A 23456-nucleotide genomic window follows, 5' to 3' on the forward strand; every position below is an offset into this window, starting at 1 on the left:
CAAAACTCAAACTGAAATGTTTTGGTATGTAACCCTCGATACACAAATGTATTATAAGCTTTTAATCAATGGACCAGATGCTCAAAAGTCTAAATTCCTCTAAAGAGAGAGAAGATACAACAACAGTGAAGGACTCGGACACAGAGGTAAGAATAATAAAAGATTGTATTGTAAAAAGTTCACAGAAATAAAAATAAATAAATAAATAAAAATAAATAAAACAAAGTCTAGGTTTTTTTCACACTTATCTAATGACCTCAATCTTATTTACACTCTCTAATAACACTTCTCTTTCTTCACAGGGTTTTATGGCTATATCACTAATAAGGTAAGTTAATATTATGTTATTTTTCTGTTTTCCTATTGTTAAGGGCTAATATTATATTTTGGTTACTATTATAACAATAATATAATACTAATATACTAATAACAATACTATATTAAAGGTTTATAAGTGTAAGTTAATAATACAATATTAAAATTGTATTATTATTTAACATATAATCAAGATTTCCCTTCTTAAACCAATTAACTTCTCTCTATAAAGCTTCAAAAAATGCAACGAATGAACACTCTAAAGGAACAATGTACAAATAAAATAAAAATGAAAATAAAACATTCACTTAAAACATTTCAAAATGTTCTAAAAGTCCAGTAAAGGTGATAAACTTTCAAAAAGATTCTTTTGCAAAACAACTAGGTTGCAAATTCAGTTCCAGAGGTCCAGGACGTTGCACTTGTGAGTGTGTTGTAAATTTACACTCTTACCATGACGCTGAATAGGTTTTACTTTGTATCTTTTCAACAGGTGTAGCCAAAGAATCCACTTAATGGGAGGCTCGCCAGTCCAACTCCACAATTAGACACGCACTGATGGAAGTTGAGACAATCCAAATCCAGAAAAGAGTTCAAACTTCAATTAATTCGAATCCAGAGCAGATCACATCCAGCAACTGACGTCAATAGAACATCTCACCGATGAAAAAACAGAAGAAGATGCACAAACGAACAAAACAAAGGAAAAAATAAAAAAAATAAATAAAACCCAAAGTGAAACGTTTAAGCTTCGTCTAGAATATATCTGAAAATAAATGAAGTCTTTTACTCAGCAAAGATGCATTAAACTGATCAAAAGTGAGAGCAAATGCATAAATAATTCAATCATTTTACTTCAGCTTAGTCCCTTTATTCACCAGCGGAATGAACCACCAATTATTCCAGCAAATGTTTTACACAGCGGATGCCCGTCCAGCTGCAATAAAGTACTGGGAAACATCCATACACACTCATTCACGCACATGCACTATGACCAATTTAGTTTCAATTCATCTATAGCGCATGTGTTTAGACTGAAACCGGAGCACCCAGGAGGAAACCCACGCCAACACCGGGAAAACATGCAAACTCCACACAGAAATACCATCTAGCCCAGCCAGGACTTGAACCAGCAAGTGCTGTGAAACCACTGTGCTAACCGCTGAGCCACGGTGTCGCCTGCATGTGTAATATTACACGAGTTCACACTATTCAAATCAATGCTGTAATAAACGTCCTAATCTAAGAATCTGGAGCAGCACAGAGGTTTTCAACTTTGAGAATACGCCCATTTAATGCTGGGTTGCTGTAACCCAATGTTGGGTCAAATATGGACAAATTGTTGGGTTTAAAATGTGTCACCTAAATTTCAGAGAAAAACGATGAACCCAATGTTGGCATGGTGGCTCAGCGGTTAGCACTGTCAACAAGAAGATTGCTGGTTCGAGTCCCAGCTGGGCCAGTTGGCATCTCTGTGTGGAGTTTGCATGTTCTCCCCGTGTTGGCGTGTTTCCTCCAGGTGCTCCAGTTTCCCTTACAGTCCAAACACATGCGCTACAGGTGAATTGGGAAAGCTAAATTGGCTGTAGTGTGTGAATGTGAGTGTATGGGTGTTTCCAAGTACTGGGTTTTAGCTGGAAGGCCATCCACTGTGTAAAACATATGCTGGAATAGTTGGTGTTTCATTCCACAGTGGCAACCCCAGATAAAAAAGGGACTGAGCCGAAGAAAAAATGAAGGAATGTTGTTTTTGTCCATATTTAAGCCAATGATGGGTTATAACCAGGCATTGTTTTAGGGTGCTTTGACATCTGTAGTTCGGTTCATTTGGTCTGGACCAAGGGCAACAAATGATACTGTAGCGAGCACACACATGCCACGTCGCCTTGGTCGCTAATCCAACCCAGCTGAACCATCATCAGCACCGGATCGCTCACAGCTGGACGTCATCAAGCGGAGAGGCATATAAACCAAGCCCACGGCAGAGGAAGACGAGCTTCATTCTACTAATGACTCCCTGCGCTAATGCTTGTCTCTCTGTCTCTCCTCCACAGCAGACTCCAGCTCGTGACGATCCTACACCCGACTACTCACTGTCCTTCACCTACTTCCCGGAGCACCAGAGCACCTCACCTCTAAGAAGAGCACCATATTCACACCCCGCACGTTGTAAATAAAGCACCCTCCGGGGACTTGTCTGTAAACTTATACAACTGTGTCGGTGTTTTCCTTCTGCCTCGCAACAATACATTGTTGCATTTTCTGCCGTCTTTTCACACTGCTGGCTTTGGTCTGAATCAGTAGAAAATAACCAAAATGCATTCATCTGACAAAATCCACATCTCTCATTGGTCAGATGTTGTTGAACATAGTTCCTAAACTGCTTTTCGATTGGCCAAAATTCGTGTGTGGGAAAATGCCCATGAAGTCCCGCAAGTAAACAAACCGGCAGACACAAAATGTCGCTTTTTACTATGGAGGGACGACTGCGCTGACTGATTGTACCCCTGTTTTAGACAAACTATACATTTCGAGAATGAAGCGCGGCCGCAGCTGAAAAACAATGTTTTAATGCCTTTCAGAGGACGAAGGAAGCGTGAATTAATTTAGCTAAACTGCGACATGGTCATCTTGCGGAAATATTACCAATGATCCATCAGGTAGTGTTTTTCCCTCTCTCTCTCTTTGTTGGTAAAGCGCTGCCAGCAAATATTTTTCCTCCACATCCCATAATGCACAGCGCATCGGCGTACGGCAGCTGGGTAAATCAAAAAGGCGCAGTATTTTTTGAGTTTGGGTCTGTTTTAGTTCTGATCATATTCTCACCACAAACAAACCGCTCCAGGGTTCGTTTAAAAGCGTACCGAGACCTTTCTTCAAGCAGGTCTTGGTGCGCTTATTTGGTCCGCTTTTGGTGCGCACTCAAGTACGATTGCTGCATTCATACCTGTCCAAATGAACCGCACCAAGAGAGACAACAAACTCTAGTGAGATTCAACCCAACTAAATAAGGCAGATGTGAAAGCACCCTTAGAGTGAATCTATCATAAATTCGTCATAATTAAATAATTTCTGAATGATGTGACACTGAAGACTGAAGTAAAGATTCTCAAAATGAATCTTACAGAAGAAATCAAATTCGAATTCAACTCTTTATTTGTACAGCACTTTTACAATGTAGATTGTGTCAAAGACATAGAAGTAAAGTTCTAGTGCAGTACTACTTTTAAATACTGTATTCAAATCTGTAGACTAGATTTGGAGCAGAAGAGACTTTTTTTTTTATAAAACTAAAAAGCTATTCCTGTAACAACGGGGAGTGACACCAACAACAGAAGGTAGGATCCAAATGCAGGTTTATTCAAAGTCAGGCAAGCGATGGTCAACACAGGTGCAAACAGATCTATACAGGCAGTCCAGAATCGTAGTCAAACACAGGCGAGAGGTCAGAGGCAGGCAGCAAACAGAATTAAATAAATAAACAAGGCAAGGATCAAAACACGGCAAAGGCAGACAAAGGAAACGCGTTGTAATGTCACTATCAGTAAACAAGACTCAGCAAACTGAAGGAGTAAATGTGTGGCTTAAATAGTGTGTGTTAATCAGTCTTTGAAAGTTCTCAGGTGTGCGAAAGTAATCAAGCTAAATGAGGAAGCAGGTGTGTGGGCGAAGAGCATGTATGAAGTTGAAGTCCATTTACAAACACATTTGTAGTTCTATGAGTGAGAATGTTTTCCAGCGACCTCTGGTGGTTAGAGATCGCTGGTGAATGTGACAATTCCATTGTCATTACAGCACAAAAATCTAATTTTGAATAAAATCTATCCCAACAAATTGTACAGCTATTCCACTTCTCAGTCCACACGTCATTGGCAGGTGTAGAAAACGTTCAGTTTGTATTCTGATGTTTCTGTTTGAGCCTCATCCTGCATCCCTGCCAAAAAGATAAATCCCTGTTGACATCACATATATAAAGTGTTTCGCATAGGGTGGTGAAAGAAAATTCACAATTCTGTATTTGTTTGAACTGTTTAAACCAACAAATATATTGCAACAAAAAAGGTTTAACATAAAATAAATAAGAATGGTTTCCAGATAAATAAGAGCAGTCAGTTGTGACCTTTGTTGGCCCGTTTCCACTGAGACCCCGTTTACACTAGTGCGTTTTAGTTTGAAAACGCATAAGTTTTGCTAGGGTTACGCCATCCGTCCACACTACGCCGGAGTTCTCGAGCGCCGAAAACGGAGCTTTTTGAAAACGCTGGAGAGGCCGTTTTCATTCTGAAACGCTGCTGCTCCGTCTCAGTGTGGATGGGGAAAGACGGAGACATCTGAAAACGGAGGCGGGGCTGCAAACGTTCGCCTATCTGATTGGGGCTTTTCCTCAATATTAAGTAGCCTAACACACAGTTCAGTCTCGCATCCTCTTCTTGTAAGTTAAGACTTCGCAAGTTTGATCAAGGCTGCATCTCTTCTTCTCAGTTTGATATGGAAAACATACCGAGGACACGGGTAAATCTTCAAAGGGAACAGTGTACTTTATAACTTCATTCACATCACCTTGGCTACGTTGTTTCACTTTCTCAACAATAAAATGTAAACATGATTTAAGGAACTGCCTATTTTCTTTTTAATATTAGCAACTTAACAGACAGCAGAAATGTTGAGGCGCCGTGCTGCATATATGAGCGTCATCTTCACTGTGTGGATATTTATAACAAAACGGAGCCGATAACAACTGCCTCCTTTCAATTTCAGTGAAAATACGAAACGCACCCTCTCTTTTGCTGAATATCAGTTTTAATAATCGATAATTATAAAAGTATAACATACAATAAGTTTATACATTGTGGGAAATAAAGGCAAGCGATCAGTCAATGTACCTGGATTAATCATTAACTTATCTTTGCGCTTAAGCAAAACAAGTTACCCGTGAACAAGTAACTTAATAGATTCCAATGACCACAGTCAGGGAATTGGCCTATGTCGTTAGATAAAGACAACAACATGAATGAAATATCACGTTTAGCAAATATAGTGAGATTAGATCCAGCGGGAGATGCGTGATGAGCAGTCCGACAAGCAGAGCTCTCATCTGGGTAGAAATGCTGGAGCGCTTGCTCGAGAGTGTGTGTGTGTGGTCACGTGATGTGCGTTTTCAGCGTTTTGGTGTGGACGGAGAGCAGTTCAGAAACGCTGGGTAAAACGCGAGTGTGGACGCGGATCGTTTTCATTCTACAACGCCGTTTTAAAACTAAAACGCACTAGTGTAAACGGGGCCTGAGTGGTACGGTTCTGTGTGCTTTTATGGCCGTTGCTGCTATAAAAGATGAAAGCGAACTGTACCATACCACTTTTTGGGTGCCCTTTGTAAAGGGTTGCACGGCAAAATGGTTCCAAAAGGCAGAGATAGGAATGCAGCTGAACTCTATTGATTTACAGAGAAGCGTCACTCATGCATACACAAGCAGGAGAATAAAAAAAACAAAGGAACCGCCATTTTTAAAAACATCGTAATGCTATATACAGTACATATAATAACGAGCCATGATTGACCCTAGCTCAAATAAACCTTGTCGTTGTCTTGATGTACAGCCACAAAGCCAAGAAGAACAGGATCTGCCATGTCCAGTTTTAGTTTTAGGAGGCCTTCTAAAAGTGTGAGAGGTTTCACTTTCCCCAGGGAGCTCGTAAGCGCTCGTGAGCGCATCTATATTTGAAATTACTAACTTCTTGTGATTACTGAACTGCTTCTGACGTTGATCCTTTCAGAAATGGACAAACGCGAGAATAAAGTGCAAAAAACAAAAACAAAAACAAAGAAGAAGCTGGAAAAAACAGAGCAGCAATTGATTCTTTCAGCAACCTAAAACATAAACAAACTAGGGATGAACCGGTATAAGATTCTGATGGTATGATAATATTGGATAAAAATGTCACGGTTTCACGGTATCACAGTAATGTGATTACTTCTTTAAAATCTGTTCTTTTTAAATGTCTGGGTAAAAAACTAAAACTGTTTCCCCCTTTGAACACAATATATTTTATTTTGAGAAATATTTAAAGTATTTTGGAGCAGTAAACATGTCAGGCTAAATGATTCAAATGAGTCATTGACTTCATCGGTTTCACAAACACTGATTTCTTTACAATTTAAAACAACATTTTGGAGATCTTTTCTGCTGAAGATGCTGTTGTCCTAAAATAATTAATAGTAAAAAATTTTCTTACACATATCTTAGGAACAATATAGCAGAAAATGTTGGCAGTTTTAAAACCTTGACTTTTCCAAATCTCTGTATACCTTAAAAGCATTTTTTCACATGCCTAGTGTAAACTGCCATGTTAAACTATTGACATCACCTTTTGGACTATGATGAACTCAAATTCATGATTTGTAATTTTGAAATGACTCTCTAACAGAGGTTACATGTGCAGGTTAAGATTAAAGATTCAGATGAGAGGTTTGCTCTGACTGTATTCTATATTTCATGTTGTTTTTAAACACAAGTAAGGAGTAAATGTATGCTGTGTGTAGTTTTTCTGTAATAGTTTTTTTCTGTAATTGGTAACATATCAGAGACTGTAAGGGTCTGTTCGTGTTCATATATGTTGCATTTATTTATTTTTATATAATCGCAGACGTTACAATAGGCTATTTCATTCCATCGTTGATCTGCAGTTCAAATCATGTTCATAGAAAGGTTAGTGCTGAACAAGTATTTATATGTGTAAAGCATCTGTTTTGTGAGAAGTGCTTCTTGTATGATATGTAAATGACCCGTACAGCTTTACTTTGAGCGTGATTTCCTCAAGCAAGAATGACATCGTCTGACCAACTCTTGGTGCCCTTTAGGCAGTGGAAAAGCAAGTTTTATAAAGGTGACCTGTACCAACCTGTACCGTACTGTACTAGTCACTGGAAATGAGCCATATGACTCAATTATGGGTCAAATATGGACTGTTGGGTTAAAAAAGTAATTTCAATTTAATTAAGAACAAAAATGACAATTTAGGTTTGCCAGTATTAGGTTTAACAATGCGTCACAACAACCCAGCATTTTTGGAGTGCATCAGAAATGCTTTTTCTTAAAAATCACACTAGAATAATTCCACTTTGATTAACTATTTAACAATGTACTGTGACTTATAATTAGATGTAGAAACTATTCCATTATTAGCACAGCGCAAATATACACCAATAAATCTAAAATATCTACACAGGCTAAAAACATACCTGTCAACCCTCCTGTTTTTCCCGGGATTCTCCCATATTTTACAGTTCTATCTCGCTATCATCCAGTAAAGGTATTTCCCTGTATTTTCAGTCTTTCTCTGAAGGGTGGCAAATAAACATTAAAGAGCCGATCCTCCCTATACACAACCCATACCGCCAAACCACCAGAGGACGCCCTTTGCTCTTAAATTTGAGTCTGTTCTGTGCTTCCGCTTTATTTCGGCTTGAAAATACTTTAGAATAAATATAAAAACGGCAGGATTCCCTTTCTTTTTATTACAGGTGCCGTCTCCCGTTCATATGCAATCCTCAAAACAGTTATATAGCAGTGCGTGACTGTCAGCTGACGCGCTCCATAGTGATATATAGACACTATTTCCCAAACAGATTCTGTACACGCGATTTAAAGCGGAGCGAAAGTCTGGGTTTGGGGTGCTTGTTTAAACAAACATATACACATAATTAATAATAAGAATAAAATCTAATGATGTTGATATTAGTAGGGTTTTTTTTCTTTCTTTAACTAATTTCGTTCTAAATGAGCATCAAAAGTTAGGAAAGCAGTCGAATGCTTTTATTATAATTTTAGATTTGTGCATTTTTAAAGTGACACCAGTTATTTAATGCAATCAAGTTTTAAAAATCTTAATAAATAAGAGATTCATTCGCTGCTCTTTAATCAGAATGCGTAAGTTATACAGTGAAGAAAAGGTTAAGGAGATTTGATAACTGGATTCTATTTCTTTACAATAGCTGTTAATTTTTATAAGCTGTACTGTGCTAATTTATTTGCTGCTAGTGTGTACTATTTTTTTCTTTTGTAAATATTAATAATAAAACATAATACTGACCATTTAGCTATTTATTTACAATGAAATAGCTTTAAATGAACATATTTGGTAATTTGGGGATTTTTTTAAAGGAGGAGGGGGTCGGGGGAATCCCTTATTATGGTGGTGGGCATATACCATATTTTCACATCCCAATGCCCTGCTGAAAAATCCAGCTTAAACCAGCCTAGGCTGGTTGGCTGGTTTTAGCTGGTTGACCAGCCTGGTTTTAGAGGGGTTTTGGCCATTTCCAGGCTGGTTTCCAGCCATTTCCAGCCTGGTCTTAGCTGGTCAGGCTGGAAAATGACCAGCCAAATCCAGCTAAAACCAGCTTGACCAGTCTAGTTTAAGCTTGACATAGCTGATTTTGGCTGGACTCAAAGGTTGGCTAGGCTGGTCAAGCTGGTTTTAGCTGGTCATCTCCCAGCCTGACCTGCTGGGAGACCAGGCTGACCAGACCAGACCAGGCTGGAAATGGCTGGAAACCAGCCTTGAAGTGGCCAAAACCCCTCTAAAACCAGCCTGGTCGACCTGCTAAAACCAGCCTAGGCTGGTTTAAGCTAGATTTTTCAGCAGGGTGTTGACAGGTATGGCTAAAATATCTACCTTCTGCAACAAAGCAAGTAAAATGTACAGCTATTTCTCAGTCCACATGCCACTGGCAGGTATAGAAATGGTTCATTTTGGATCCTGATCGCACAGTTTGAGCCTCATCCTGCATCCTTGCCAAAAGGATAAATCCCTGTTGACATCACACATATAAAGTGTTTCATTAAAAGCGGCTGTCGTCTAATGGTTGTTGTGTGTCGGGGTTTGTCCTCCTGCAGCTGAGAGCGTGCAGGTGACCCACCGCGCCTCCGCTAATTGAGACGAACGCTAATGTTTGTTTTAAATGCTGATTTATTCGCGGAGCTGAGCGACGCACCCGGTGCGGTCTTTAGATTCGCCACAACACCCAAAAGCGCAATCAATCAACCCCCCTGCCGGTATAACAGGCTTTTAATTATGGAAGGTCCCGTCCAACCGCGGTCTGGTACCCGCCAAGAGAACCAATCCCGGCTGCAGACGCCAGCTGGATCCTCGCCAGCACGGGAAGAACATCTGGGGGGAGAAGAGCCCTAAATATGTGTTAAATCAGCCAGCTGTGGGAGTCTGGGATCAATCGCTGACTGCTTTTTGCTTACAGTTTAGCGACAGAATGAGAATCTATCAGCGGTTCGTGTCTCTGGAGTTTAAAGCGGCAGCCCTGTAGGCTGGTTAACACCACTGCAAAACCATCAAAACTGGTCTCTTTGACCTTCAGATCCAGAGAATGCATAATGAAAGCTTAAAGGGCACAATATTTGCACAAGCTGTCTGGCGCTTTTCCATGGAAAACAAAAGAAGCAACTTTAAGCATTTTTTTTTGACGTAAACAAACTGATTAAAACTCTTACTGAATGATAATCGCTGTTTAGACTCGCCATTTTGGGAATCTGAATATTTATTTTGCTCTTCGAATATATTTATACCAAAAACATTGTCTTTGACTGTTCGTAAACAATGCCGTGACACATTTTCTGTAAAAATGAATCAAATTGAAAATGAAGTCACAATAAGCAAAAGTTTCTTTCCTCAGGCTATCCATATCTCAACAGTTAAATATTCCCCTTCTGTGCAATAAACATGTGCACTACTTGCTCATACCTACTTGTACACAGCACATTATATCTTGTATATTTATAACAAATCTGTACATACAATTCAACATCCAGAGCTTTTTGTCTAACTGCATCTCTGTTTAATGTTTGTCGTCTTTTTTCATATTTATTTTTGTGTTGTCACTTCATGTACATTGGAAGCTTATAGGCAAAACAAAATCCTTGTGTGTTTAAGTACACTTGGCAATAAAACTGATTCTGATTCTTTGAGTAAATTTTTGGGGTCTAAGAAAATGCCATTTTATTAAATTAATTTTCAAATTTCCAACAGACCAAGTGATTTATTTATTTATTTATTTAGGCTCTTTAAATTTTTATAGCAAATACAAAGCTTTTGACTGTTCCTAAACAATGCAATAATGACACTGTAAGTCACAATAAGTCACAAAAACTAATATGATATTGTGGTAAATTTTGACTTCTTATCAATTAGAAATTATCAGACCGGAGGTTTTGAATATCAGAAAATAGACTTTATTCTCCATTATAAAGCCGAGAAAGAGCAGAGCAGACCCCAGAGCATTCTGAAGTCTCTCCTGGACACCTTCTGAAGTCTCTCCTGCACCTTCTGAACTTTCAGTGTGTTTGTTACAATTTTTATACAGGATTATTTAACACACCCCTAAGTCTCTTTTTAACTCTTGACCATTTTTGAATAGGTTTCTAGTCTAAGGGGTCCTGCTATTCTTGGCTCTCAGCCCACTAGCTCATGTCAGCAGAGATGTTACAGGTCTATGTCAGCAAAGTATAGATGCAACTTATGCAAAGGAACTAAGTGTTTACATACATTGTTATGATAGGATAATAACTTGATAATATGTTACTCATTCTAACTTCTGACACATATAGCTTTATACAAGTATTTAACATATATAATCAGTGCTTTACATATTCAGTTATTCTACACAATCAGTCACTCAGCCTTCTCCTATGTTGCTCCTGTGCAGGCATACTCATCTTACACAGACATATCACTGTATTTTTAACACATGCTGGCATGTTTGCTGCAAACACTACATACATTTTGTGAAGAGAAAATTAACTGCTTTACACTTAGAAAATACTTCATACAGAGAGAATAAAATCTTCTTCAATATTTGAGAACATTTTAGGGTCTCATAAAATGTAATTAGACGTTCAATAAAGTAACAAAATTATCATTCTTATTGAATGACAATCGCCACTCAGATTTCTTTCAGACCTTATTGGCAATCTGAATACTGATTTATTTGCTCTTTAAATATTCATAGCAAAAACAAGTTCTTTTTTTTCATAAACATTGCTATAATAAAGCCGTTTGTTTTTAAGCCTACAAGATAATAGTCAGTCAGTTCACTTAATTTCATTAATTGCTTTTGCCAATTTTTTGCTTGTTCATAAACAACGCTATCACATACAATCAAAAGTCTGTAAACAATATTTTCAAACTTGTAGGCTGAAAAATTGATTCAGCACAGCATTGGGTCAAATGTGGACAAACCCAACGTTGGGTCAAGTTTTCAATTCAATTTAAATTCCACTTTTTTCCCCCATTTGATTGGGTTTGTCCATATTTGAGCCAAAATTAGGTTGCAACAACCCAGCATTTTTAGAGTGAAGCAGAGCTGCACAATATATCGTTGTAGCATCGCAATCACATAGTAATCACTCATAATAATCACATCGCGAGTATATGCAATATTGAGTCTGGGTTATAACTGATCATTTCGCAAGTGTTTTTTGAGACCTGTGACTGTGTGATCTTCTTAAAAGCATTCATGCCTAAAAAAAATTTACCGTTTGTAAATCGCTTTTAATAACCATTAATTGTATTAAATTGTTTATAAAATTAAAAAAAAAAATATTTTAAATAAATAAAGACTGTGCAGTATTATTTTACATTTAATTATTCAATTCCTGTATACCTGTTTGTCTCCTCGTATAACAATCAAACGCTGTTTATTTAATTAGTAACTTTTTTATTATTGATTCATCTACGCTTGTAGATTGTTTATAATATTTTATTTAGACAGAATCATTCCAATCAATCTAAAATCATGAATTCTTTCCAAAAAGTTATTCAACACTTTTAGTGAAATTGCATTCCTATTGCAATATATATATATATATATATATATATATATATATATATATATATATATATATATATATATATATATATATATATATAAAACCAGTCTGGCCATTCTCCTCTGGCATTAACAATGCTTTTGCACCCACAGAACAGACGCTCACTGGATATTTTCTGTAAACCCTAGAAAAAGTTGTGCGTGAAAATCCCAGTAGATCAGCAGTTTCTGAAATAAACACACAAGCTCGTCTGACACCAACAACCATGCCACGTTCAGTCATTTAAATCCCCTTTCTTCCCCATTCTGATGCTCGGTTTCAACTGCAGCAGATCGTCTTGACCCAAATGCCTAAATGCATTGAGTTGCTGCCATGTCATTGGCTGATTTGAACTTTGCGTAAGCAAGCAGTTGGACAGGTGTACCTAATAAAGTGGCCGGTGAGTGTACATCTAATCAAAGTTGGACTCCATTTTTTTATTGCATGAATATTAAATGTAGAACAAAATATATTTGACCGGAGCTTTCATGATATTTTTAATAGACGTGGTCAATATGAAAAGTCATTAAAAGGCAAGAGTTGCATAAAGATCCTTCATGAATGGTCCTTTTATGGGTAAAGTGCTCTTTTAAGTATCTTGTCACCCACTGAATCTCTTCTCTTCTTTACAAAGGACGTGTTAAATCTGATGCCATGACAACCAAATATCAGGATCTCTTACAGTTACAATATCAACAAAATAAAGTTGATTAGCGTCTCATGAAAGGAACTGTCTGTTTACTGCGCTGCCATGGCAACAGCCTCTTCTACAGTAACTATACTTAGACAATTAACTTAAAGAGTTAATGATGCGTTTCAGACACGCTGCAGACAAATAATGAACGCTTACAGCCAGACAGTCCACAGATAAACAAAGAGCACCTGATTCCACACGGCTGAGGAAAACGGAAAATATAAGCTGCGGGTCAGTTCAGGTAAGAAGAAACAAAACATCTGCTCATATTCAATTTGTGCAGTTCACCTATATGTCAAGTGTGCATTACTTGTGATAATGAATTAAATGGAATTACACAAAACATCTCTGAGGATGATAAAGAGTGAACAGCTCAATTAAAGATGCTCAAGCATTAAAAACAAATCACTGACTAGCGCATTTATCATGTATAGTCATACACCCAATCATGAGGGGGGTCTCTCCACACCACCACCAGTGTGCAGCATCCACTTGGATGATCCACTTGGCCATAGGACAACGGCACCAGTGCGCTCACCACACACCAGCTATAGGTGAAGTGGGGAGACAGGGATGCAGCATATTAGGTAGAGAGGCCATGATATGTAAGGAGGGAATTTGGACAGGACACCGAGGTTCCACCCCTACCGTTAACCAGAAGTGCCATGGGATTTTTAATGACCAAAGAGAATCAGGACCTCGGTTTAACGTCTCATCCAAAAGATGGTGCCCACTGACAGTATAGTTGTCACTAGGGATGCAACAATACAGTTAGCCCATGGTTCAATACATACCTCGGTTTTTTAACACGATTTTCGGTTCGGTTCTCATGGCTTGACACGTGTTTTTTTATTATTCTATAGGCAATAGGAACAGTAAGAGGTTCAGGGGGGGGGGGGGGGGGGAATTAAAACGATTTATTGCAATACTTATTTGTTTTACTTAAAAGCCAAGAAAAGTACAGTAGTTCCTAGTGTATTGTATAAAAAAAAATATCACTGAAATTATACAGCTGCTGGTAGCTCATGTACAAACTGGGGAACACATAAAATCCTACACATTGAAAATAAACATACATGTGAAGTTAATAAATATAAATTGGCCTTTATAAATAAACATGAATAAACCATCTTAATGTCGTTAACATCTCGGTGCTAAAAAAATGCAAGACTGTAGGCTGCGTCCGAAACCGCATACTTCCATACTATATAGTACGCTAAAATCAGTATGCGAACGGAGTAGTATGTCCGAATTCTTAGAATTCGAAAATCAGTATGCGAAAAGTACCCGGATGACTTACTACTTCCGGCGAGATTCTGGAGTGCGCATCCCATGAATGCTGCGCTATCCCATGATGCCCCGCGTGCGAATTCATGAATGGAAGTAAAGCGACGCAACTGACGCACGTAGGTCACGTGACCATGACAAAATGGCGGATGTAGTATGTCCGAATTCCATTCATACTTTTCACATTCATACTGTATAGAACGTACTTTTCTAACGGCCGAGTAGTACGTTTAAATTCAAATGCAGTACCTACTGAGTAGTAGGCGGTTTCGGACGCAGCCGTAGTCTGTATCTCGGATCGAGTGCTTTTATAAGATGACAAAAGTCCGCATCTCCAATCACCGAAAACTGCTGCAAATCCTTAGCAATAAACACCCGCACTGCCTTTGTTATTTTATGTGTCTCTCCAGCCTGATCTCATGAGAAAACGTAAGTATTTTACGTTTTGGCAGTTAAGTGGCTAAATCGTACGAATTCGTACGAGTTCAGTCGTAAGAAAATGTACGATTTTAAAAAGGAGGCGTGACACCTAACCCCACCCCTAAACTCAACCGTCATTGGGGGATAAGCAAGTCGTACTAAAATGTACGAATTAGATCGTACAAATTTGTACGAATTAGCCACTAAATGAAAAAGTTACGAATTGCCGTGAGATTGTGTTGGTCTCTCGGAACCAGTTGGGTATGTTTGCTTGAAAGATTCAGCGAGGGATTGTTGCTATTTGGAGGACTTTATTACCTTCTCTGCCGTCCTGCCTTCAGACAGTGATATTGCTGGGTGATGCGCTGCAGATGTGCAGTCATGGTTATACGTGTAAAACAATGCTTGCACACAGTTATTTTTTGTTCATTGTTTTTCTTTTATTGGCATTATACTTACCGGCAAAACCAAAATGTCCTCACACCGCAGATTTGAAAGACGCCGCCGCTTTCTCGTACTGTTGCCTCACTTCGCCGGCGCTTCCTTGTACTGTTGCCTGAGCCTCACTTCACTGCCACTCGCCATGTTAAAGTGTGGAATGATGGTCAAGCGCTCCCTAACTTTAGAGCATAGTGGTTAGATATTTACTCATGGGGAGGAGTTTCCTCATCTCAGCTCATGGACTTACAGGCACACACAGTCAATTCAGGGAGACATAAAACGCACATAAATTAAATAAACCGCAATTCACAAGCGCATATTGAACCTTAAAGGTCGTACCAAATGGTTCAATATTATATTGAGAACAGTGGCATCCCTATTTGTCACGATCACCAGCGATCCAGTCTGTGCAGATCGCTGGTAAACACACAGTATTTCATAGAACTACAAATCCTCCATTAAGTGGACTACAGGGTCCAGTCATGCACCACTCACACACCTGGCCTAGTTCCCCATGTTTGCAGACAGACACAGCTGAAGCTACTCGGGAACTGATTACTAGGACTATTTAAACAGCACACACACACTTCAGTGCGTGAACAACTGTGAACATTACAACGTGATTCCCTTGCCTTGCCTTCCGTGATTGTACCTTGCTTTGTTTTGTGCTGGCTGCTGCCTGCTTTTTGACCATCTGCCTGTTTATTGACCACGACTCCGGATGGCCTGTATACATCTGTTTGCTCCTGTGTTGACTGTTGCTTGCCTGACCATCCTGCTAATAAACCTTGCATTTGGATCCACACCCCTGTTGTCAGCGTCACCTCACATTACAGAAGAGTCCACTTTACTGGAGCATTAAGACTCACAGAGACTGCAAGTTAAGCGCCCCCTGCTGGCCTCACTAACATTACTTGCAACAGCAATCAAGTTTTCCTATGAGGTCTCCCATCCAGGTACTGACCTGACTCAGCCCTGCTTAGCTAAAGTGAGTTGGGCTGCAGGGTGACATGCCTGTGGCATAATACTTTATCATACACTGTAAACAAAGTGCTGGGTTGTTATTGTTGTAACCCAACACTTTAAAAAATTCTGAGTTGCATGCAATGTCATGTCATCTTAATGCAAATGCATAATGCAACAAGTTGTCCCCTAAAAAACTCAAGATGTGTGTTGTTTCAGATCATTTTAAATAAAAGTATATTAAACAAGCAACAAAATATGTTTGAGGGAATATTGAATCAAATATGGACAAACCAACTATTGGGTTAAAAAGTGCCCTTTAACAATTATTGCTAAAAAATATCACAACTTTGGGTTTGTCCACAATTGACTCAATACTGGGTAAATTACCCACTTGGATTTGTATATATTTGACCCAATATTGGGTTTAATACAGCCCCACATTTTTTAAGTGTAATAAACATTCACACATCTGCATATTTCACTTTGATGCACTGACAACAAACAGCATCTAACTACCGACATCGAATAACCGTGATGATTTCAGACAAACTACTAAGAAATACAGGAAAATATAAACACAAGAACAAACAGAATCACAAATATTTACAAACAAAAATTACTGAAAGTATAGCGCATACTAAAAATAGCTGGGTTGCTTTGTTGGGTCAAATATGGACCAACCCAAAGGTTGGGTTAAGAAAAAAGTGTCATTTAAGTTCAATTGGGGAAAAAAATCAATTGGATTTGTCCATATTTGATCAAACATTTGGTTAATAAAACCCAGCATTTTTAAAGAGTGTAATAAACATCTACACATCTGCATATTTTACTTTGATGCACTGACAACAAATGCCATCTAACCACTGACATCATATAACCGTGATGATTTCAGACAAACTGCAAAGAAATACAGTGTTTAAAGCAAATATTCTGCTATATGAATGCTGGATTGTGACGTCAGACATGTGCACCAGCTGTCACGCATTTAAAGTCAATTAATGGAACAAGTTTGGCATGTAAACACAAGCAAAATCATGAAAACAACAAGGTTTCTTAAAAAAATATATATATAACGCTCTCTAAAAAAATGCTGGGTTGCTTTGTTGGGTCAAATATGGACAAACCCAAAGGTTGGATTAAAAAGTGTCATTTAAGTTCAATTGGGGAAAAAAAAACAATTAGATTGGTCCATATTTGATCCAACATTTGATTAATACAAGCCAGCGTTGAGTAAGAGTGTAATAAACATCTACACATCTGCATTGTTGGTCTGACAACAAACAGCATCAAGCTAATTACACTAAAATCAAAGAGTTAACTGTGATGAATTCAGACAAACTACTAAGAACTACAGTGTTTAAGAAAATATCCTGCTATGAATGCTGGATTGTGACGTCTGACGTTTAGCAGCTATCATGCATTTAAAATCAATTAACAGAACAACTTTAGCATATAAACACAAGAGCAAACAGAATCACAAACAAAAATTAATAAAAGTATAGTGCACTCTGAACATTTTTAGGTTGCTTTGTTGGGTCAAATTTAGACAAACCCAAAGGTTGGGTTAAAAAGTGTCATTTAAGTTCAGTTGGAAAAAAAAACAATTGGATTTGTCCATATTTTACCCAACATTTGGTTAATAAAACCCTGAATTTTTTAAGAGAGTAATATTTTACTTTGATGCACTGACAACAAATGCCATCTAACCACTGACATCATATAACCGTGATGATTTCAGACAAACTACAAAGAAATACAGTGTTTAAAGCAAATATTCTGCTATATGAATGCTGGATTGTGACGTCAGACATGTGCACCAGCTGTCACGCATTTAAAGTCAATTAATGGAACAAGTTTGGCATATAAACACAAGCAAAATCATGAAAACAACAAGGTTTCTTAAAAAAAAAACATATAACGCTCTCTAAAAAAATGCTGGGTTGCTTTGTTGGGTCAAATATGGACAAACCTAAAGGTTGGATTAAAAAGTGTCATTTAAGTTCAATTGGGGGAAAAAAAACAATTAGATTGGTCCATATTTGATCCAACATTTGATTAATACAAGCCAGCGTTGAGTGTGTAATAAACATCTACACATCTGCATTGTTGGTCTGACAACAAACAGCATCAAGCTAAAATACTACTAAGAGCTACAGTGTTTAAAGCAAATATTCTGCTATATGAATGCTGGATTGTGACGTCAGACATGTGCACCAGCTGTCACGCATTTAAAGTCAATTAATGGAACAAGTTTGGCATGTAAACACAAGCAAAATCCTGAAAACAACAAGGTTTCTTAAAAAAAAAAAAAAAACATATAACGCTCTCTAAAAAAATGCTGGGTTGCTTTGTTGGGTCAAATATGGACAAACCCAACCATTGGGTTAAAAAGTGTCATTCAAATTCAATTAAACGCAAACACCAACCCAATGTCAGGTGCATATTTTGACCCAACGATGGGTTAAAACACCCCAGCGTTTTCTATAGAGTGTAAATAATTAAACTTTAACAGCGAGAGAAACAAACCAGACTGAATTGAGCTCCAGCTTTGGCCCCTGGCACACAGACAACTGCAAAATGCGTCAGACCCGATGCAGCAGAAATTTACATGCATGTTTGACAGCGGCGTTCTGCTCAGACGTGCGTGTGTCATTCATTTTTGGCGCACGCTTAGCATGTCAGCGTTGATGTCAGGTTCACTCACCGCACAGATCCGAGGCACCAAATATAAAACAATCCGCCTCTGTGTCCTCTCCGTCCTCGCTCGTTTCTCACGGAAGGGCCCCCGGTAAGACTCTCCGCCGTATACCTCCGGTAACACGGTACATCCTCTAGAGAAGAGCGGAGAGAATCCGCTATAGTGTCAATCCGCCGCCGCCGATACTGATAATGATGATGAGAAACCGCGAGCGCGCATCACATCACTGAATGAGGAAGACGGGTTTCCATGACGAGCGCGGGAGATGATGATGATGATGGTGGTGCTGATGCTGCGGGAGAGAAAGACGCGCGCGGATCCCACACCAACCACTGGATGAATGTTAAGAGCTTCAGTCCACCCCACACGGTAAACACGGGGGTGTTGCAATGACTGGACATCCCACAGGAACGGGGAAAAATAGCAATGAGGTCTCTTTAACGGCTCGATTGATTCTCCTAGACAGCAGGGAGATTAAACAAAAAGCAATCACAGCTACTCAGATTTTTTTTTTACTCCTAAAAAGATCTCCCCTAGAATATGTGGCCAATTTTACATTGCATTTGAAAGTCTGATGGGTATTTTTCTCAGAAATACAGGTACAAAAGCTGTCACTGGGGACGGTACCTTTTATAAAGCTTTATTTTTGTACTTGCATGTTAAACGATCAATATTGGTATCTTTAAATTGTATATTAGTACCTAAAGGGTCCACATGAAATTGAAAGAGTGACAGCTTTGTTTATTTCTGAGAATGAACATGATGTTTCTCTCATAGTCCTTAAGAGATCACATTACACATTAGTATTAAATGGGAAAATTATTATTAGACTCAACATCTCAGTCTTGAATCCTAAAGGAATGAGATGAGGAATGCGACAGTATCAGCATCTATAAATTTAGTTTTACTCCTAAAATGATCTCGCATCTGTCTCCTCTACAATTTCATATTGCATCTGAAAGTCTGATTAGTATTTCTCTCAGAAATACAGGTACAAAAGCTGTCAGAGGGACGATGCACTTTATAAAGGGTATATTTTTGTGCTTGCATGTTGAAGGAACATTGTTGGTATCTTTAAGTTGTATATTAGTACCTAAATTGTTCATAGGTACATAAAAAGTACAGAAATAGAAAGACATTAGGTTTATTTCTGAGAATGAACAGGAGCTCAGAAGCTTCTTATTTCTTTTAAGAGATCTCATAACACATTAGTATTTATTGAGAAATTATTAATAGACTCATCCACATAATCTTTCCTATAAAGCAATGAGATGAGAAATCAAACAGTCCCAGCTTCTCTGATTTTTTATTTTTTTTTATTTTTTGACTCCTAAAATGATCCCCTGTGTGTGTCCTCTGTGTGGTCAATTTCACTTAACATCTGAAAGTCTGATTCATATTTCTCTCAGAAATACAGGTACAAAAGCTGTCAGAGGTACGATACACTTTATAAAGGGTATATTTTTGTACTTGCATGTTAAAGGAACATTGTTGGTACCTTTAAGTTGTATTAGTACCTAAATTGTTCACATTGTAGGTACATAAAAAGTACAGAAATAGAAAGACAGACAGCTTTATGTTTATTTCAGAGAATGAATATGAGCTCAGAGGTTTCTTATTTCTTTTAAGAGATCTCATTACACATTAGTATTTATTGAAAAATTATTAATAGTCTCATTCACATATCCTAGAAAGCAATGAGATGAGAAATCAAACAGTCCCAGCTTCTCTGAATTTATTTATTTTTCTATTTTTTTTTTTTTTTGACTCCTAAAACGATCCCCTGTGTGTGTCCTCTACAATTTGTGGTCACATTCACTTTGCATTTGGAAGTCTGATTCATATTTCTCTCCTAAATAAAGCTACAAAAGCTGTCACTGGGATGATGCCCTTAATAAATGCTATATTTCTGTATTTACTTACATGTTAACAGATCCATAGTGGTACCTTTAAGATTTCTAAAGGGTCCATACTGTACCTTAAAGGTATTTAAAGTACACAAATTTAGCTTTTGAAAAGGTACCGCCTAGGGGTGACACTTTTGAATGAATATGAGCTCAGATGTTGTTTTAGAGAACACATCGCACCTTAGTATGTAATAGCAGAAGTATTCACGTGACTCGTCCACATCTCAGTCCTGTATCCTAGAAAGAAATTAGAAAGTCCCAGCTTCTCGGAAATATTTTTGGTCTCCTAAAAAGATCTACCGTGTGTGTGAGTTAACGGCGACGACAGGCTTTGAGACTGACGAAGAATGGTTACAGAAACCAGGTTAAACAAAAGCAAAAACCTAATAAAATAAACAAGCTGAAATTGTGGTGAAATCACGTGGCCACATTGGCTTTTTCAACGCAATCTCACGGCAATTCGTAACTTTTTGCTTTAGTCGCCAATTCGTATGAATTCATCAACCAATGACAGTTGGGTTTAGGGGTGGGGTTGGGTGCCACACCCCCTTTTTAAATTCGTACATTATCGTACAACTGAACTCGTACGAATTAGCCACTAAACTGACAAAACGTAAAATACTTACGTTTCCTCGTGAGATCTGGCTGGATTTTCATCTAGATTGCTTTTGAAAACACTATCAGTTGGGTTAAGAGGTCAGTCAGTTGGTCGGTTAGTCTACAGCAAGCTGGCTTGTTCGGCTAAAGTGTATATTATGCCCTCTGGTTGGATTTCCTCGAGAAGAGGACTCGCATGAAAATTTTAGATCAAAAACCGTACACAGTGGCATCTGGTTGATTTACGAAAACAAAAACTGTGAGCAGATGTATGTTTTTTTTTAGATTACTTAGATTAGGTACTAATCCACAATGAGCCTAGGTTGTTTTGTTTTTTTACAGTCTACTCGTTCAACTTTTTAAACATTAATCGACAGTCTGTCGTGATGATTTTATCAATCAGCCAATTATGCAAATACCACATCATATAATATGCAAATGCACTCGATATGTTCGATCCTCAAAACACAGTTTGAAGTACACAAAAGCCCTCAGTGTGAAGTGGAAATAATGAAGATGTTCGTAATGTAAGCTGCAAATCATCCTGCTTACCCGTGTTCTCCTCATACAGAGTTTAAGGAGACAAATGTCCCAGAGCTCAGCGTTAAGAGCTGAAACAGACGTGTAGAAACTGACGAGCGACTGATTGGGATGCGCAGAGTCGCCGCTGTGGTTTAGCACTGAACTTAAGCATGGATTACTCTTATGTCAGCGAGAGCCCTTCATGTCCGCAGGCGCCCGTGTTTAATGCTTGAAGAGTGTTTCCAGAGACTCTCTGTGTGAGGACGGCACGTGTAAATGCACACATGCATACAGGGACATCTGCCCAAGGACAAACGCATGCGTTATTAAGCAGTGCTACAGGCGTCTGCCGCCTTGAACCTGCTTTCTTTATTTGCATTGCAAGGAAATTTTCACAATGTTTTCAATAATATTTTTTCGTCTGGAGAAAGTCTTATTTGTTTTATTTCGGCTAGAATAAAAGCAGTTTTTAATTTTTTAAACCCATTTTAAGGTCAATATTCTAAGCCCTCTTAAGCAATATTTGTTTAATCGACTACAAAACAAACCATCATTATACAATGACCTGCCTAATTACCCTAACTTTACCCTAATTAACCTAGATAAGCCTTTAATGTCACTTAAAGCTGAATACTGGTGTCTTGAAAAATATCTAGTCAAATATTATGTGCTGTCATCATGGCAAAGATAAAAGAAATCAGTTATTAGAAATGAGTTATTAAAACTATTATGATTAGAAAAGTGTGGGGAAAAAATCCATTAAACAGTTGTGGGTGAAAGAGTGTGCGGGTTTAGTTCAAGGCAGTTGAAATATATTTAGATATTGAAGAAATGGATTCCAGATGTTGGTACAGATGGACATACTGTATGTTTATGTGTCAATGTAGTTTTTTCCAATGTAATATGTGTTATATCTGGTAACACATTAATATAGTGGTCCATTAGTTAATGTTCTTACAAACATGAATAAACTGCATTTATTACAGCATTTATTCAACGTTGTTAACATCAGGTAATATTATACGAGTTAAATAACGTTATCGCATAATTCATACAAATACGCTTCATTAAACATACATAAACATCACTTAAGTATGGCAAACTATTTAAACATTTTAATTTATAACCTGTACTAGTATCTGTTTTCATGTTACTAGTACTTAGTACTTTTTAGATACTAGTGTATTTTCCATTAAGGTCTCGTACTTATTCATTAGATACTAGTGAATCTCTGAACGCACAACACGTCCAACCTTGAGGCGGATGGGCTACAGCAGCAGTAGACCACATCAGGTCCCGCTCCTGTCAGCTAAGAACAGGAAACTGAGGCTACAATTCACACAGGCTCACCAAAACTGGACAATAGAAGATTGGAGAAACGTTGCCTAGTCTGATGAGTCTCCATTTCTGCTGCAACATTCAGATGGTCGGGTCAGAATTTGGCATCAACAACATGAAAGCATGGATCATCCTGCCTTGTTTTAACGGTTCAGGCTGGTGGTGGTGGTGTAATGGAGTGGGGGAGATTTTCTTGGCACACTTTGGACCCATTAGTACCAATTGAGGATTGTGTCAACAAACTGGTTTCTTGAACATGACAATGAGTTCACTGTACTCAAATGGCCTCCACAGTCACCAGATCTCAATCCAATAGAGCACCTTTGAGATGTGGTGGCACGGGAGATTGTCATCATGGATGTGCAGCTGTCAATCTGCAGCAACTGTGTGATGCT

At 38.2% G+C, this 23456-nt stretch overlaps 1 protein-coding gene across 4 annotated transcripts in view; it reads right to left on the bottom strand.

The window, feature by feature from the left end:
• The window catches only part of dlgap4a (discs, large (Drosophila) homolog-associated protein 4a), a 309291-nt gene that overhangs the window by 278169 nt on the left and 7666 nt on the right, over positions 1-23456 (bottom strand). For 2 of the 4 annotated variants that reach the window (XR_012398800.1, XM_073939423.1), the window contains exon 1: positions 18704-19042. The exons of 1 other annotated variant lie outside the window; for it this stretch is intronic. The gene's annotated coding sequence lies outside the window, so the exon portion shown is untranslated. Of the gene's footprint in view, positions 1-18525; positions 19043-23456 lie in introns of those variants that run through there. One more of the 4 variants, XM_073939425.1, reaches the window with a different exon arrangement.

The sequence above is a fragment of the Danio rerio genome, chromosome 23 (genome assembly GCF_049306965.1).
Source record: "Danio rerio strain Tuebingen ecotype United States chromosome 23, GRCz12tu, whole genome shotgun sequence".
In the NCBI taxonomy this organism is placed as follows: Eukaryota; Metazoa; Chordata; class Actinopteri; order Cypriniformes; family Danionidae; genus Danio; species Danio rerio.